At 50.2% G+C, this 17,226-nt stretch overlaps 2 long non-coding RNA genes across 2 annotated transcripts in view; one reads left to right on the top strand and one right to left on the bottom strand.

Moving 5' to 3' along the window:
• Window positions 1-17,226, top strand: part of LOC142587473 (uncharacterized) — a 192,467-nt gene that overhangs the window by 51,591 nt on the left and 123,650 nt on the right. The gene's annotated exons all lie outside the window — the stretch shown is intronic.
• Window positions 6,438-16,628, bottom strand: LOC142587472 (uncharacterized). The gene is made up of 3 exons (XR_012829548.1): window positions 11,675-16,628; window positions 10,827-11,024; window positions 6,438-9,933 (listed from the first exon to the last, which is right to left on the bottom strand). It is a non-coding gene; the product is annotated as an uncharacterized LOC142587472 (long non-coding RNA).

The following is a 17,226-nucleotide window of genomic DNA, read 5'->3' as shown; positions in this document are numbered from 1 at the left end:
TCCATAGGTCGGGCCCTCATCTTCAACGCGACGCTGTTCTGTGGCAATTGCTTCAAGCCTTCTTTTCTTTTTCTCAACTTTAGAGCTGTCCATCGCCCTTGCCTTCGCTCTGGCAATGCTTTGATGGGTTGCTTGTTGGACGTGTTTCATCGTCTGGACTCCATGTTCTAGTTCCAGCTTGTCAAATACTCTCTTGATGCCACGTGCACCCTCATTAAATTCTAGTACAGCCAAGGCTGCTGCAGTCTCCACGGTTCTCAGGGATGCGAATTGGGTCTTCGGGCACTTCTTCCACACTAGCGCATTGAAAGACTCGTTTGCATTCTGTGTCTGCATTCTTGAGCATCGTGCAAGGAGCTCTGGCTTACTAAGCCGGTTGTAGAGAGGCACAAGCTCTTTGGCAACGTCTCTGCTGAAAGCTGGACGATGGGGTCTTGGCACTGATGGCTTACCAGCTTCAACTAGGGCTTTGCGCCGATTGTAGTGGCACCATGAGTCCTCACCATGTGGACAAGCGTCATGTCGTGGGACTTCGTCCGTCGAGTAGGAATGAAAAAGTGTCGCAAATACTCCTCGTTGCATTTTTGTCACATCTGGAGCATTTTCTTTCAGGGCAGATGCATAGTAAGCAGTGAGTTTTTTTACCACGCTTTGCGTCAGCTTCCCCTTGCCTCCTAGACCTTTCGTCGTTTTCTTTAGTTTTTCAATTCCAGCATAAACACGTTTTGCGACATGATTTATGCAGTCTTCCTTCACAATCTCTTTATCATACAGCTGCAGGCTGGAGACATGCAGGAATGATTTGCTGTCGCCATCACAGAGCACTGTGGTGTATTGCATGTTGTGAAGCTCCTTAGAGCGACTGAATATTATGCCTGCAGCTTCAACTTCCATGGCATTCGACGATCCACTGAAGTTCTTCTGGCAGACCTCACTGTGTGCTTTTTTCCAATCTTGATGTCCATCCTCACCTTCTTTGGGACCATAGTTGCAGCCATGGCAATAGTTGCATTGCACAGCAAAATCCAGCACCAACCCAGTTTCCAGCTCGATAGCAATGCCGAGCCCAAAGTGTGAGGTGTGGCCGCGTTTATGCCAAGTTCGGTCATAACTTGCACACCCGTCCAAAAGTTGAGTGGAGCCAGCAACGGAGTTGATTGCCCTCACAGCGGCTCCGGCTTCGCGCATGGCATCAGACGCAGCTTCCATAGCGGCTCTGTGCACCTTCTCCGCTACTGTCTGGTATGTTTTGTGGTGCATGGGCATTGGCGCGTCCATACCCGCAAAAAAAGTTTGCCATGGTTTTGTAGTTCATGCCGCAGTTACGGCTTGCAACCACGAGGCGCAATGAAAGCTCAGGCTGCCGACTGGACTTCACAGGTGGAGCATGCGCGGCCTTCTTGACTTCACCACACCATCTACACATCACGACAAACTCCAGATTCACACCCGCACCGATTTCTTCCAAGTCCAACGACTGTCCGTGACAATGCGGGCACAGAAGCGATGTTACCACCGCCTTGATGGCTGTAACTTTTACAAAACGGTAGCCGCTGGGCTCCGGCGTTTCCTCGCTTTCGTCGGCAGGACCCTGGCAAAGTAGCGCGACCTTCCTTTCAAATGTCATCAATTGGCACTCACCACCATCAGCAGAACCAGTAGACATTTCCATAGGTGACGAACCACCATCGGAGCTTGTAGGGTTCGCATCAGCCGCCGGCAGCAGGCTTGGGCTTGGCGAACGCACAGGCAGACGCTCACTTGCTGGCGGTCGCCCAGTGCTGTTTAGGCCTCTCGCTTTCGTCGTGCGTTTTCGCTTCCCGAAGCTTTTCCGTGTCGAAGCCTTCGTTGCGGGCATCTTCGGGTCACACCACCGGCCACCCGGTGATCGCAATAAGCTCACAGAAGGAAGATATAGCAACACATAGCAAGCGTCGAGCGCAACCAAAGCAGGAACGACTCCAAATGGCGCGAAAACAGCGTTGGGTGGTCGCGTGGTACATTTCCGCCAATCCGAGCTCCTGTTTCGGTTTCTGCGGCCAGTAATATGCCTTTCTTTTTTAGTTCTTCGATAGTTGCCTTGCATAGTCTCGATGGAAAGTATTCCGTCACTAAACAGCACGAAAAACAAACTTTCTATCACAGGCATTCACTTCACGTTCGGTTTTTTGCCCGCACCGCGGCCGCGTCTTGAAAAGAGCGTTCACAGACGCCTTCGACGGCAAATGCGCCCCACCGCGTCGTGAAAAAAATTCATTTTCTTCTTTTCTACTTCTCCGATAACAACCAAACCTGGTGAGAATATTCTTCATTAAACCAGCAATCCAAAACAACTCAAGCTTTAAAACACATTTTTCTTCCGAAAATCGGTATTTTAGCCCCGCATCCCCCCTTAAGGGGCCGCTCATGGCCGACCACGCAAGCAGCTTTTTGGAACTTATCGATTTTGTTGCCCTTTTAAGGGAAGCAGATGTTCGCGATGCGCTTCCTTATGTAAAGCTCACCCGGCCTGTATTCGGGGACCGTCAGAATGCCATAGGGATGTACAACGACGGCGAGTTTCTTGGCAGGTTCCACTTTTCAATACTAGCGGTGGTACACCTCTCCTTCCTGCCACTTGCTTCGAGCCCAGATGAGCGCGGTTTGCCCATGCTGCCACTTCTACAGCTCCTCGTGACCCTCCGTTTCTACAGCGTCAGGACTTTTCAAGAGGTAACTGGTGACTTGGTCAGCATATCCCAGCCTACAGTGTCTCTCATCATTGAACATGTGACGACTGTGATCGCAGCTACGTTGTTCCCAGCACTCGTGAAGCTCCTCGATCTCTCACAAGCATCTGGAGTGATGGACGAATTTTATTGCATAGCGAAGTTTCTTGGTGTCACAGGGTGCATGGACTGCATGCACATCAGGATCAAGAGCCCTGGAGGTAAAGACGCAGAAGTCTTTCGCTGCAGGAAAGGATATTTTTCTTTTAATGTGAAAGTATGTGGAGAGTTCATGTTACAATTATTAGTCGTCAAAATGCATTCACAAGCTAAATACGGGTCATCGTGCGGCTTCTAAACACAGTTTGAGCATTATTTAAAGCCATTCTGTGCACAAAAAACATATGGCATATCGCCTTGAGCACTAACCACAATTTCCCGAATCCGTTTATTTGCAGCTACTGTCCCCGAATGAGGGCTGAATTTTTTAAATTTTATTAGGGTTTTTTTCTTTTCAATTTATGGATTTATTATACTGCATGGCTTCACAAAAGCACGTTAAAAGGCTAAGGAGTGAAAGTATGCCTTGTATGCCAGTATGTTATTTTATCATGGCAAATATGTTTAGCTCCCCAGAATGATTACTGACCCGTTGCAGTGATGTTGCACTCTCACATCACAGCAAGGGTATTTTGGGACGTACCGTATTTACTCGCGTATAACCCGCCCTTGCATATAACCCGCACCCCTAACTTTGAACCCCATGAAATAAAAAAAAATATCCTCGCGTATAACCCGCACACTTACCTGAAAAAATGAGGACTAGGAAGTTACAACTGAGCAAACAGTCACCATTTTAGTTTTCAAAACAAATATATTTGAAAACGACTGCCGCAACGTTGTCAGTGCTGTCGTTCAATTGTCAATCGTCGCCACTCTCACTGCTGCCGTCTGAGGCTTCATCGCCGCTCTCAAAGACGTAATCATCTTCGGTACCATCTAGGCTGTTGCTTATGGCACACTTCTTGAAACTCTTGCGTACCATGTCGGCCGGGATCATCCCCCATGCATCTACGATCCACTGGCACAGCAGTGCAATATCTGGCCTTCGCACGCGTCCCGTCGGCGTAAGGGCGTAAAGGCCATCGGCCATCCACTGGGCATATAGCCGCTTCACGTGAGCCTTGAAAGGCTTATTGATGCACACGTCGAGTGGTTGGAGCATGGAAGTCATGCCGCCAGGTATTACGACAAGGTCTGTGCCGTTGTCAGCGAGGCGAGCTTTCACCGCGTCAGTGCAGTGGCCTCGGAACGAATCCAGCACCAGCATCGAACGGCGTGCCAACAAGGCACCTGGTCTTTTTTCCCAGATTGCTTGAATCCAGTCAATGACGAGGTCACTGTTCATCCACGAGTTATCTTCCACTCGCACAACAATTCCTGGGGGAAGTGGTGTACTCGGTAGAGTCTTGCGCTTGAATATTACATACGGGCGCAGTTTGGTGCCGTCGGCCAAAGCACACAACATCACTGTGCAGCGCAGCTTGGTGTTGCCGCCAGTCAGCACACTAACAGATTTTGCGCCCTTTTTTTCCAGGGTCGTGTCCATAGGCATCTCGAAATATACTGGCGTTTGGTCAGCATTTCCCAGCTGAGATAGCAAGTAGTTGCGCTCTTTCCTCAGTCCGATGACGTAACGTTGAAAGTTGAGCAGCTTCTCCTCGTAAGCGTCGGGAAGCCGCTGGCACATGGTAGTTCGCCGCCGCATCGAAAATCCATGCCTGGCCATAAAGCGCTGCAGCCATCCGCGGCTCGCATGAAACTCGCGTGGAATGTGCATTTCCCGGGCCAGCTTCAGGGCTTGCATCTGCGCCATCTCTGTAGACACAGCGTGGCCACGACTCCTCTGCTCCTCGATGAATTTTGCAAGCTGCGTCTCGAGGTGAGGGTACGCGCCAGTCTTCGGGCCGCGAAACGCTCGCCTGTCCTTGTTCGCAGCTTCGAGAGAGTCTTTTTTCTTCCGCCAGTCGCGAATGCAAGATTCGTCGACATCGTTCTTTCTCGCAGCAGCTCTGTTGCCGATTTGTTCAGCAGCGGCGACGATCCTGAGTTTCTCCTTCGCCGTGAATGATTGCCGCCGAGACACACTCATGATGCCTAGACAAGGCTGGCGAACTGTGCAAACTGGGCGTACAAGAAACGGCACCTTACTCAAGGCCCATCAACGTCTGAACAAAGCGTATGCAAAGCATGCGAAACGCGTGGCTGGCGTGGGACTAAACAGACTATGGATGTGGATCTGGCTGTGACCTGCGTTGGCCTCTTGTTGGCTGGATGGATGGATCATAGTGGCTTAGCCCTTTGTAACGGTGGTGGCTTGTGCCCCCTAGCCTAGGATTCCCCCCTTTTTTTTCCCCCGTAATTTTGTTCGTATTGTGAACTGTAATTTGTCCCTCTTTTATAGACTCACTCGTCCCTAGCCCCTTTTGCACCAATCTTCCAACCTACTCTTTGTCACCACTACCCTTCTCTCATCCACACGTCCGTCCTCCCCTGCAAATCCCAGGGCACCCTCTATATCTATCGCCGCGTCTTCGGCAATGTCCGGACGAAGTGTTCTGCACCGCAAAACGATATGCTCCATGGTCTCCGCTTCCACGTGGTCTTCTTTCAGTCCATACTGGCCTTCGGTGGTCAAAAGGTTGGTGCAATATTAATATGCACTGCAACACACGTTGATGTCGATGGGGATGCGGACTCTGCACGGCAGGCCGCGCGTTGCCGTGAAGCCGACCCGCCGAGCCCCCCTTCTCCGGAATATTCGCGTATTACCCGCACCCCCACTTTTTAAACACATTTTTTCAATTTTTGGTGCGGGTTATATGCGAGTAAATACGGTAGCTTGTGGGGCTTCGGGCTAACGTGCCCGGGCCCGGCTAGCTAAGGTCTAAGGAGACACGTAGCTCGTCCCCACTCCGCAGCGCACGCAAAGAGGCGCCGCGGCGGGTTTGCTGACTCACCGGCAAGGCGTAGAGGTTACTCCAGCCGTGGGGGTTTATTCCCTGTTATGTACAAAATGCGCGTACAGTACAGGAATACGGCACTGGGGTAGCAGTCGTAGACTACAAGTGAAAGCTCCCGGGAAACCTGCTCCGCCACGCTGGCTCTTCTGAGTAGGTTCGCCACACAGAAGGGGGCCGCCTTGCTCAGAGGGGCGCGGGACCAAGTGGGTCCGCACGTCCGACAGCCAAGAGCACCGAAAGTCAATCTGTCCGGGCGAAAGCTCCTGCTCACCTCCGATGCTGAAGGAGAGAGAAGCCGAGAGAGGGCAAGAGGGGCCCGCTCCTCAGGCACTGTTCTTACGCGCGGCGCACGGCGTAACGTGAGCCACGCGCGCAAGCAGGAGGCTCCGCGTCGCGCCGGTGCCAGCGGCCGCGGGGAATGTACGCTATCCAAAATAAGGCTTGGAACTGCGTGTTCCCAGCGATAGCACGGGCGAATGGCCTAAGTCGCGCATGAACAGGAGACAGGGGTCCAAAAGGGAACCCCCCTGAAGACTCGGGCCGTCCCATGAGGAAGCCGACCGGAATCAATGGCGAAGCTGACGTTTGACCTGTTTTATTTTCTCGCGAAAATATCGAAGTCGGGACTCTCTCCCGCAGGGTCAGTGCCTCCGGCTTCCGGCGAAAGGACAGAGCTGTGGAGAGGCGCCAGCGCCGTTGCCTGCTGGACAGCTGCAGCGATGGTTGCCGCGAACACAGGGTCCGAGGCAAGAGCACCGACAATGGAACGCAGCAGGGCAGGGTTGACGTCTGGGTCTGTGTTCTGCAGCACCTGTGTGGCTGGATCCACCCGAGCTTCCTGGCAGCTGGCTCTATCCCCCTCACGTGAAGCTTGTGCACCCCACTGGAGTCATGGGACCGGCACAGCCGCAGCACACTGCAGACGCCGCAGTACACTGCCGAAGGTCAGGGGCCATGACTGCTCCGCCCGAGGCCTCGACCATGGCTGATACCGTGCGGCTGTGGAAGATGCGTGGGATCTCTCGCCCGTTCATGTCATTCTCCACCTTTCTTTGTTCCTTCCCTTTCGTCGACACGAAGCAAAGTGGCGCTTCGGAGCCGGATTGGAAAGTCCATGTAGCGACATGGTGGCGTGAAGGCAAACGGGAACCTGGCTGTGGAGACGCAGGCAGCGACCGCACCTGGAAGGATGTGGAGATGGTAGAAGCGCGAGATTGGACCACGGGTCATGCTGTGGTCTCAGGAGCGAGCGCGACTGCAGTGGCTTCCCGAACGGCTTGTGACTGGAGGTGCCTGTGGCAGCGGCGACGGCTCCCATGAGACCTGGACGAGTCGGTCGATGTCTTTGAGGCATGTTGGGACGGGTTCATTGTAGGCGTCTGTGTAGCACCAGCCTGACAATTAACACTTCACACAACTAATCCGCACTCCGATGATAATAACACACCAACAGCAAATCTCACAGTACGATGACAATGTTCATACACAGAACACGAAGCTCACACTGCGTCCGTCAGCTTGCCAATCACGCATCATTCTGGCGCATTCACCTTTGCAGGCGGCTGCCAGAGAGAAAGAGGAGGCTCACGGAAAGGGGCATATTGGGCTTATGGTAGCCTCATGCGTCCCTCCGGCCAGTGCTGAAATGCTAACCGTGCCTTTCATGTCACTCGAGCGCCACAGGAGGATAATGTTCCCCAGGCGCGAGCAGTAAGCCAGCGGCTAGGTCCGCTTTCACAGCTCACACTGGCGGGCTCGCGGATCACTTTGGTTTACCGCAGCCCTCAGCAGAAGCTGCGCACTACAAAAAAGCGTCTTATTCGTCTTATTCGGCTAATGAGTGCCTTTTTTTCCTCTTTAACGCGTACGTTCACGCTATATTCACACCTCTCTGCTTGCCAGCTCGGCAGGGAATAAAGTCCCTCTGCCTACCAGCGAGTAGCGGTGACTAAGAGCGTTTTTGCAAGTATACCGGCGAGTGAGCGGATTAAGATCAGCCGTCTTGCTCGGTTGCGCTTGCTATGTCTCTTCCTCTTCCCAGTTGCTACTTCTGGCAACGAAAGGTTTGAGGTCAGAAACTTTTACTGGACCGCCGGATGACCTACTGCTTGAGTCCACCAGCTTATGCACAAGAGGTGACATTTTGGTCTCCACTCGGTATGGGCCCGACCACTTGGCTGACAGAGAGGCTGAGATGCCCTTTGTTGCTTCACTCAGCACATGATTGCGCCTGAGGACGAGGTCACCTACTTGATAATGTACCTCTCTATGCGACCGGTCGTATTGTGCCTTTTATCCAGTGCATGCTTTCGCCAGGTTGCTGCGGGCATGAGATTCTTAATCACAGGGTCGTGGGTTCGGCCCCACGTTGGGCACCAGATGTGGGGCTTCGGGCTAACGTGCTGGGACCCGGCTAGCTAAGTTCTAAGGAGACACGTAGCTCGTCCCCACCCCGCAGCGCATGTAAAGGGGCGCCGCGGCGGGTTCGCTGGCTCACCGGCAAGGCGTAGAGACCACTCCAGCCATGGCACCAACGAATGGGGGTTTATTCCCTGTTATGTACAAAATGTGCGTACAGTACAGGAATACGGCTCTGGGGTAGCAGTTGCAGACTACGGGTGAAAACTCGGGAAGCCTGCTCCACCACGCTGGCTCTTCTGAGTAGGTTCGCCACACAGAAGGGGGCCGCCTTGCTCAGAGGGGCGCGGGACCAAGTGGGTCTGCCCATCCGACAGCCAAGAGCACCGAAAGTCAATCTGTCCAGGCGAAAGCGCCCGCATACCTCCGATGCTGAAGGAGAGAGAAGCTGAAGAGAGGGCGAAAGAGGCCCGCTCCTCAGGCACTGTTCTTACGCGCGGCGCGCGGCGTAACGTGAGATGCGCGCGCAAGCAGCAGGCTCCGCGTCGCGCCAGCGGCCGTGGGGAGTGTATGCTATCCAAAATAAGGCTTGGAACTGCGTGTCCCTAGCAATCGCAAAGGCGAATGGCCCAAGTCGCACGTGAACAGTAGACAGGGGTCCAAAAGGGGTCCCCACAAGCTACAATGCATGCCAATATGAAAGCATTTAATGCGAGCTGCATATTCTGTTATTGCAGGCAATCACAGTGCCTCGTTTGCAGTTTTTTAATCTTGTCGCCAGTTGGCCAAGCTCCAATCATGACAGCCGTATGTTCGATAACAGCCATGCCAGAGCACGCTATGAGAATGGGGAAGTTCAAGGTGTGCTTCTGGGAGACATGGGATGTGCTTGCAGGCATTATGTAATGACTCCACTTAAGGAACCTAAAAGCTCAGCGGAGTGTAGGTGCGCATGTAGCTGAACAGTAATGGCAAAATAATGATTAGGGATTGAATTTTTATCATTCATCATAAAATGCATTCCTCCAAAGGTACGACAGCTCCCAGAAAACAACAAGGTGCACCATCAAGAGGGTCTTCGGTATTTGGAAAAGAAGGTTTCCGTGCCTCGACATGAAATTGCAGATAAATACATCATCTGTTCTGGTCATAACAGCGTGTGCTGCACTGCGCACAATCTCAGCCGCCACCTGAATGACCCCGTCCCTCCGGACATTCACCCAGCTCCTGTTGCACCTCCTCCTACTGCCACACAACGGTCTAGCCGCACAGCCAGGTCCATTAATGCCACCTGATGAGCCACAGCAACCAGACACTGAAGGTGGGTTCAGAGCCCACAGACATATTATTCACGACTATTTTTCTTGCTAAGAACAAATAAACAACACTGCTTCCAAAGAACAAAATATTTTTATTCCAACTGCTTTTTCAGTAGCTGCATTTTCAATTTCAGAAGTGCTGCCTTCGCTTCGGCGTTTTTCAGTTTTTGCGCATTGCTGGCCTTGCGTTTCTTTTTCTCTCAGCCCTCGCAATTCGCATACGCAGCAGGTGCTCCTTCCACCTATTAACTCGTTCATCTGCAACAGCTTCTAGCCGTGCATGAATTTTCTTATTGAGTTGCGAAGTTCTTGCTGTGCTGCCGTGTTTCCGAACAAGTGGAGGCAGTGGCCGTCTGGGTCTGTTCACTCTCTGCTGGCTCACAGGCACTTGTGGAGCTTCAGGTGCTTCTGGTTCGCCTAAACATTCCGTCTCTGTGCAAGAGGTATCAGCGTTCAAAGGGCTCAATGGTTCCAATTCCCAGATTGGTTCATCCTGGTTGGCGTGATGGTCTGCAATATAAGTACCTGCAAAACAGCATACCAACCCGCCGTGGTTGCTCAGTGGCTATGGTGTTGGGCTGCTGAGCACGAGGTTGCGGGATCGATTCCCGGCCACGGCAGCCGCATTTCGATGGAGGCGAAATGCGAAAACACCCGTGTACTTAGATTTAGGCGCACGTTAAAGAACCCCAGGTGGTCGAAATTTCTGGAGTCCTCCACTACGGCGTGCCTCATAATCAGAAAGTGGTTTTGGCACGTAAAACCTCATAATTAAATTTTTAAAACAGTATACCATTGCCACGTTTAAGGCATGCATATATGTCATGATAATTGTCGCTAGATAATTTTTCATGTGCATCCTGTGAAATTGAGTATTTGGACAGTGCCTAACAATAACATCACAGTATGCACACATCTGCAGAAACTTGCCACTTGTTTACTTATTATGTGCCTTTATTGCCAAATATGTCATGAACCTCTTCCAATAAATTTCTTGCAGCACAGGCTGGTGCCCAAACATAGCCACGTCTTGCCATTATAATTACCTAGCAGCCAATTAGTGGAAGCTTCCAAGCTGAGGAGCAGTAACTCCCATCAACTGGAGTATTTACAGTGCGTTTTTAGAAAATTGGTAGCTGAAAAATTGCTTCACTCTGAGTTACATACAATTCTGGTTTACATCCGCACCGCCATAAAAGACGCTCACATAACATACTTGATATGTAAGGTAAGGAATTCCACTGACGAACATGTTGGTCATGTTAAATCCAAAATATGCTTTGTGTATACTATGTAATCACCTTATCACAAAAACAAACCATGTTTGTACACCATCACTCATTTTTGAATCATATAGGCAGCGTGCAACAGAAACAACATGCACTTCTCGTTTAAAGACAAAACGCTTATAATTTTACCGTCGCCTTCAGGGATCGCTGCTGGCTGCATGGATGACAACAGCATAGCAAGTACTGCGGTGGCCTCACTGGTATCAACGTCGTGTCGCGCACGGTCGCTGTCGAAAGCGTTCTCAATTCGTATTGACATATGCGATGCCACAGCGCCGACTCGCTGTAGCTCTTCTGTGGGCACCGAATCGGCTGCTTTGCCGCCCCCTGAAAAGCAGGAAGTCAAGGAAATACATATTGGAATACCACGCCGATGAAAATATAACATGGTCCTTAGAGAATCAGTTCACTCTAACTACTGCCGCTTGTTGTAAGGTTTGTAGTAGCGCAAACAAGACACAGACAATAGGAAGGAAAACGACAACACGGCTCGTCGTTCTTTGCTTCCAATTGTCCGTATCTTGTGTTGCGCTATTACGAACCTTACGATGAATCCTAACCAACGGGCCCGACTTGCCGTCTTGATATACTATCGCTTAGCCAGCGTTTCTCACGTGAAGCAAAAGCTTGGCGTACCACTCCTTTCTACCTGACACCGTATTCCCCCTTATGCGTGTTTGACAAAATATATTACATCACTTGAAAATCGGACTTCTTCACCTCGATCTGTTGGCACTGTTTTGTCGTTGGCTGGCATGGCTGCGCCAGCCAGAGGAGCCTACATGCAACAAAAGAGCGTTGTATGGCAGACACGGGTGACACCACAGATGCGCCGGAACGCTCTGTGCGTGTCTTAGGCGAGCCATTTGGGCTGAATGGGTGCGGCGCTCACGGATTATGCGACGACACCCGGTACTCCATAATTGCTCCCTTAACGTCTTTTTGAGACACAATAGATGAGACGAAATATAACTCACCAGTTCAAAACAGCTTCTTTGTGTCAGTGGCTTTTGCCCTGCACCACTTCTCTTTCAGGTTGTCCCAACACTTGCGTAGCTGATGCTCCGTGCGTGGGCGGACTCCGTTCTTACTGTTGAACTGTACTTCTATCTGCTGCCATTTCTTTTTCTCCTCGCTTAGGGACACCGCATCAGTATGCTTGTTTTCCAGCACGTTGCTCTCTCTCGTCACCAGGTCGATCAAATTTCCCTTCTCCGTAAAGTTGATTTTTTTCCTCTCAGTGGCCATTCCCACAACAAATCTTACAATAAGCAAACAAACACTTCAATAAATAAATAAATAAATAAATAAGCAAACAAATAAATAGATACACGCAATATTTACAGCATCTAAAACTACAAAGTGCAAATTATAGCTAACACACAAGAGAAAAAGTGAAGAAATTGCGCTCGAGCACCACAAAATGGAAATGGCAAAAAAAAAAAAAAACTGCAAGATGTGTTGCCAGATGAGAGATGCAAAACAGCTACAACTCTCACTTTTCACACTGCTTTTTCACAACGCGTAATAATGCGCCATCCCTTTTTTATATTTATTGTTCTCAGTGACAGAAATTATTTCTTTTTTAATAACTGATTGGTTGAAGGCACAAGGGTTGTGACCTTGCCTTGTGTTATGCTGGGAAGGCATGGAAACCTTTTAGTATTTTATGTGAGATTCTCTTTACAAGTTTGGTACATCAAGTTGTGTACAAGTATGTGCACATCGCCCTTGTTTTCAGGTTTACCTTTGCAGCTAGCAAATATGTGCATATGCTGCCAATGATAGTATATGTCAGAAATATTCGTTTAGGAACATTCAGCAGCCTCGCAATTTGTTCGTAGAAATGGGTAGCAATAAGTTGTGCTCTCAATGTTCAATGAAATCTCTTATTTTGCAATTCTAATTTGATTCTTATGGACTCTTGAATACAATGCTCGTACTTTTGAGTGCATGCAAGTGGCTAAAAGCCACCAGGAATGTAGTCATTTTGACTACGGCCACCCAAATGGCGTTTCCTGAAAGAATTCTGCATGTCCGCAGATGCAACTGCTCGACGGCGGTCCTTCTCCACCATGCGTTTCATGCTGGGTATACCAGGGTTGAGGTGCGGCTCTTTCAATATTGCTGCAGAGGTCGTCTCACAGCCAGCATTGAATTTCATGACTGCCTCAGCTACTGCGGCTTCCACGGTGAACAGTGAAGCATGCTGTTCCTTTGGAGCCAGTGCCCATATCAGGGAGTGGAGAGACTCATTGCTGTTCTGAGTACTGCCCCGTAGGCACCGCTCAAGGAGCTTTTCATCAGACAGGCGCTCATAAATGGGCAACAGGGCTTCACAGACATGAGGAGGCAAATTGTAGCGGTGCTTAAGGGCTGCCTCACCCTTAGCGCTTGCTGCATTTTGCCGGCACCATGAGCTTGGTCCTGGTGGACAGTAGCTGTGGTCCGATATCAAGTCATTTGATGTTGTGTATAAGTTGCCATCACAGCCCTTTTCATTCCTTGCACATCACCCTTGTGAGTCTTTAGGGCCCAGCCATAATATCGTGTCAGCTTTGTGACTAAGTCGTTAGTTAGTTTGCCTTTACCACCAAGGCTCTCCAATCCAGGTCCCTTATGCTTTGCAATAAGGTTTCGCAAGCTTGTGCCCATACGTTTCTGTACGTGGTTTATACAGTCTTCCTTTTCCACTGAAATGTATCCATACACTCTGGCTTCCTGCAGCGCAAGGAAAGCGTGACTGTCACCATCTGAGAGTAGGGTGGTGTACCTCAGGTTATGCCGTTGCAGTGACCTTCGGAAAAGGATGAGGGCAGCTTCAACTTCCATTTCGCCGGCCTTCATGGAGGTGTTTTTCTGACAGGCATGGCTCTCCTTCCAAGCTTTAAAACTCGGGTCATTATCCTTTGGCCCACGCTCGCAACCAGCGCAGAAGTTGCTGAGCACCACATAGTCGATGACTAGCCCCGTAAACAGCTCTGACGGCGCCTACGCCAATGTGAGACGAGTGGCCGCGCATCATCCAGGAACCGTCGTATGACATGGCAATATTTCCCGGATTTCCAAGGTCCAATTCGTCGTACAGTTGCCGAACCAATTGCGCGCACAGTGCCGTCTTCTGCTCGGCAGCAAGTGCCGCCGCGGGTGCCAACTTCCTTTTCACATACCGCTGCCACGTTTTCGTATGAAGACCACGGTGGGAGATGTTCATTGTGGGAAAAACATCTTTCAGCGCCGTTCGCCGATTCCCGGTGGCTTGCATCTCGCGCACGGCAAGAACGTTCACAACAAACGGGTTGCACTTCAGGTTACCGTTCACGCGGGGCGAGCTCCCCGCCGACGCGATATCACCGCAACATGCACACGTGATAACAATCTTTATGCAAGGCCATATTCTCGTTCGCGTTTGCCTACTGTGACGCTACCGCCGCGCACCTTGCACTTCACAAACGACATCAGTTCGTTCACGGCGTCCAAACAAACGATAGCGAAGCCTACCTCCACGTCGACTGGTGCGGCTGCAACGTCGTCGGCGTGAGTGAGGGAATCCAACTTCCGTTTTGTTGCTGGCGTTGAAGCAAGGACTTGAAGTTTTCTTTTGGCATTCATATCCCTCTGCAGCAAATCCGCATGTTGCAACATTGCAGTGTCATGCCGAACGCGGCCGCTGTCCGTAACAACTTCACTCGTTGGTGAGCTGGCTAGGCCTACTTCGGCGTCGTCGGCGGGCTATTCTCGATGTTTTCCGAAGAAACAGAGCGCTTCTGAAAGTTATAAGTTGTTCGCTTCTTCTTTTTGCCGAACTTGTTCCTCGTGGCGAACTTCCCCGGTGGATTGGACATAGTTCCGCACTTGTCACAAACGTACGACTGAGAACAACGAGACGCACCGTCGCGTCGCCTGCGGAGTGGAGCAGACGACGGGAACCTCGCGCAGCCAACTACAGCACGCGTTTTTGGTCATGTGCGCTAGTCAACGAATCGGATCGCGCGTTCGGACTTCTTTTTCTCCCCGGTTTTTAACGTCACTGGCGAACCGACGGAGTCACTTTTGGCGGGAAATTAAAGAAGGAAAGCTCCTCTTTCCGACGATACCAAGATGGCTGCGATCGCGCGCATAGAAAGAGCTACGCGCCGCGATAAAAAGGGCTGTTTTTGCGTGGAATTCAGCTCACAGTGATGTTATAAATTGATATTTTGGACGAAATACTCTTCCCTGGGATTCGAAACTTAGCGAATTAAAGAAATATTAGCTGTAGATATTGAAAATCTCATTTTCAAAAATCGATTTTTTCGCTATTTTTTCGCTGCAAAGAGCCGTGTCCCCCCTTAATTGCCTACAACCCGGTACTCTGAACAGCTGGCCAACCTATATAGGACTATTGCAACTCTCTTGTCTATAGGCACAGGTGGCCTAACACAGCCTGATTTGGGTGACACATAAGGCACCATAAGAGCCACAAGCTCGTAGAATGAGGCCCTTGTCATCCTAAAATTCTCCCCAATTTTCATCAGTGAATTTTGTAAGCACTATGCGATTCAACCAATTAGGAGATCGTGATTTTGACCACATGGTACATTTACTCACTGGTGAAAAACCTGTAAAACAAATATGTTTCAGTTACAAACATCAGCATACCACTGTATAAGAAAGGGGAGAGAAAGATAAGTACATAGAGTTGGAACCAGCAAGTTTTAAATTGCCTGTACGATCGCACGTGTCTTTTGCTGGTGTCAACTCAAACTACACACTCAAAATAATAGCATACTGGCCACTGAACTAGCACAAGAAACTTTATTTACAATGTTGTGTGTCTGTTCCAGTACACAGAAAGCAAAAGAAAGTTGAAGAGTATGGTAAAGTGGCTCTTCCACAGACAGTAAACCTATGAACAATGTTCCAAGTCTAAAGCTCAACTTTTGCCAAGAAATTTCCACTGCTCTGTACTGCGACTGCCCTACAGCAGGCCAGGACTGTACGCCGAGTCCCTTGCTGGCTTGTCTCGTTTTGCGAGCCTTGCCTTTGTCGAACTGCTCTCCATGTGCTTTTTCTTTCACTTCTCAAGCCTGCTGTTGTCCTTTTCGAGACTGCGGAGCACAGAGCGACTTCCTGGGCTGTAGCGTAGTTTCACGGCGATTTCCACAGTGCTCTTTGTGACACCTTGGTTGAAGCGGCTGATAGCTTCAGCCACTGCCCTTACAGCATGCCTCATTACACGGCGTTGAGTCTTTGAGACTTGCTGCCAAATCACAGAGTGCAAGCTTTCGCTTGGGTTTTGAGTGATCCCGTCACAGCACCTCTCCAAAAGGGCTTTGTCGCTAAGCCGCATAAACACAGGCTACAATGCCTCGCAGACAAAGGCGGGCAGGCTTCGCTTGTGTGGTGGTGGCTCCTCATTGTTGGCCATGGCCCTGTTAAATTTACACCACGACTCAGGGCCTTCAGGGGAGAGGTAATGCCTGGGTGTTTAGTCAGTGCATGTGCTTTAGTGTGGCCAGCACAGCCTTTTGCATGCCTGGCACATCATGCTTGTGACTGCGCAAGGCATAACCATAGTAGGAGGCGATCTTGACTTTTTCCTAAGTCAGTCTACCCTTACCACCAAGTGACCCACCTTGAGCTTTTTTTTTTGTCGATGAGGGTACATAAGCAGGCAAACATTTGTTTATGCACATCGTTTATGCAGTCTTTTTTTGAAACCTTGATGTAGCCGTAGACTGCATTTTCAGTGAGGGCGTGGTAGTGTCACCATCTGAAAGCATTGTAGTATACCGAAGCTTACGCATCTCGAGTGACCGCTGGAATAATTGTAGGGCTGCTTCTACTTCCATCTGGCCAGCCTTACAATCAACATTTTTTGGCACGCAAGTGAATGCTCGATGAGCCAGGCAGCGTGTCCTTCGTCGTCTTCTTTAGGTCCCAAGGTACACCCTAGGCAAAAGTTAGACAACACAACATGGTCTATTGCTAAGCCTGTATACATTTCAATTATACAGCCGACACATATATGCGAACTGGGCCCGTGGGTCAACCAGGTGTCGTCGTAGATAACATTGACGTTCCCGGGTGCATTGCCCAACTCCGCATACAAATCCTTGACGCGAGCAACACTAGCAGCTTCGCATTCCGCGGCAGTCGCACTGCAAGCTTACTACATAGTCTTCATGTGGTTTTGGTAAGTCTTGTGGTGAAGGCCTCGATGTGAAACATTCATGGCTGCGAAAAAGTCCGATAAAGCTGTTGCCTCTTTACCGATACTGTTGATAGCTTTCATGGCACGCATATTTACTTCAAAAGGCCTTGTCTTGGCGTCACTATCACTGGATGATCTTGGAGACGAAAAACTTCCCTTAAGGAAGTTGCAGTCGTTGCACGAGAGCACAAGCTTTGAACACAGCCCATAGCCCTTTTTTTCCCCTTCGAGAAAGCCATGCTTCTCACGGCCACACTCCGAGCAGACAAGTAAAAAAAAATGACTTAATCACAGCCATATCAATAATAGAGAATTCTTTGCCGTAGCTCTCCA

Source organism: Dermacentor variabilis, chromosome 7, assembly GCF_050947875.1.
Source record: "Dermacentor variabilis isolate Ectoservices chromosome 7, ASM5094787v1, whole genome shotgun sequence".
NCBI classification, from domain to species: Eukaryota; Metazoa; Arthropoda; class Arachnida; order Ixodida; family Ixodidae; genus Dermacentor; species Dermacentor variabilis.
Note: the sequence above shows the minus strand (reverse complement) of the source record. Positions and strands in the feature narration are given on the sequence as shown.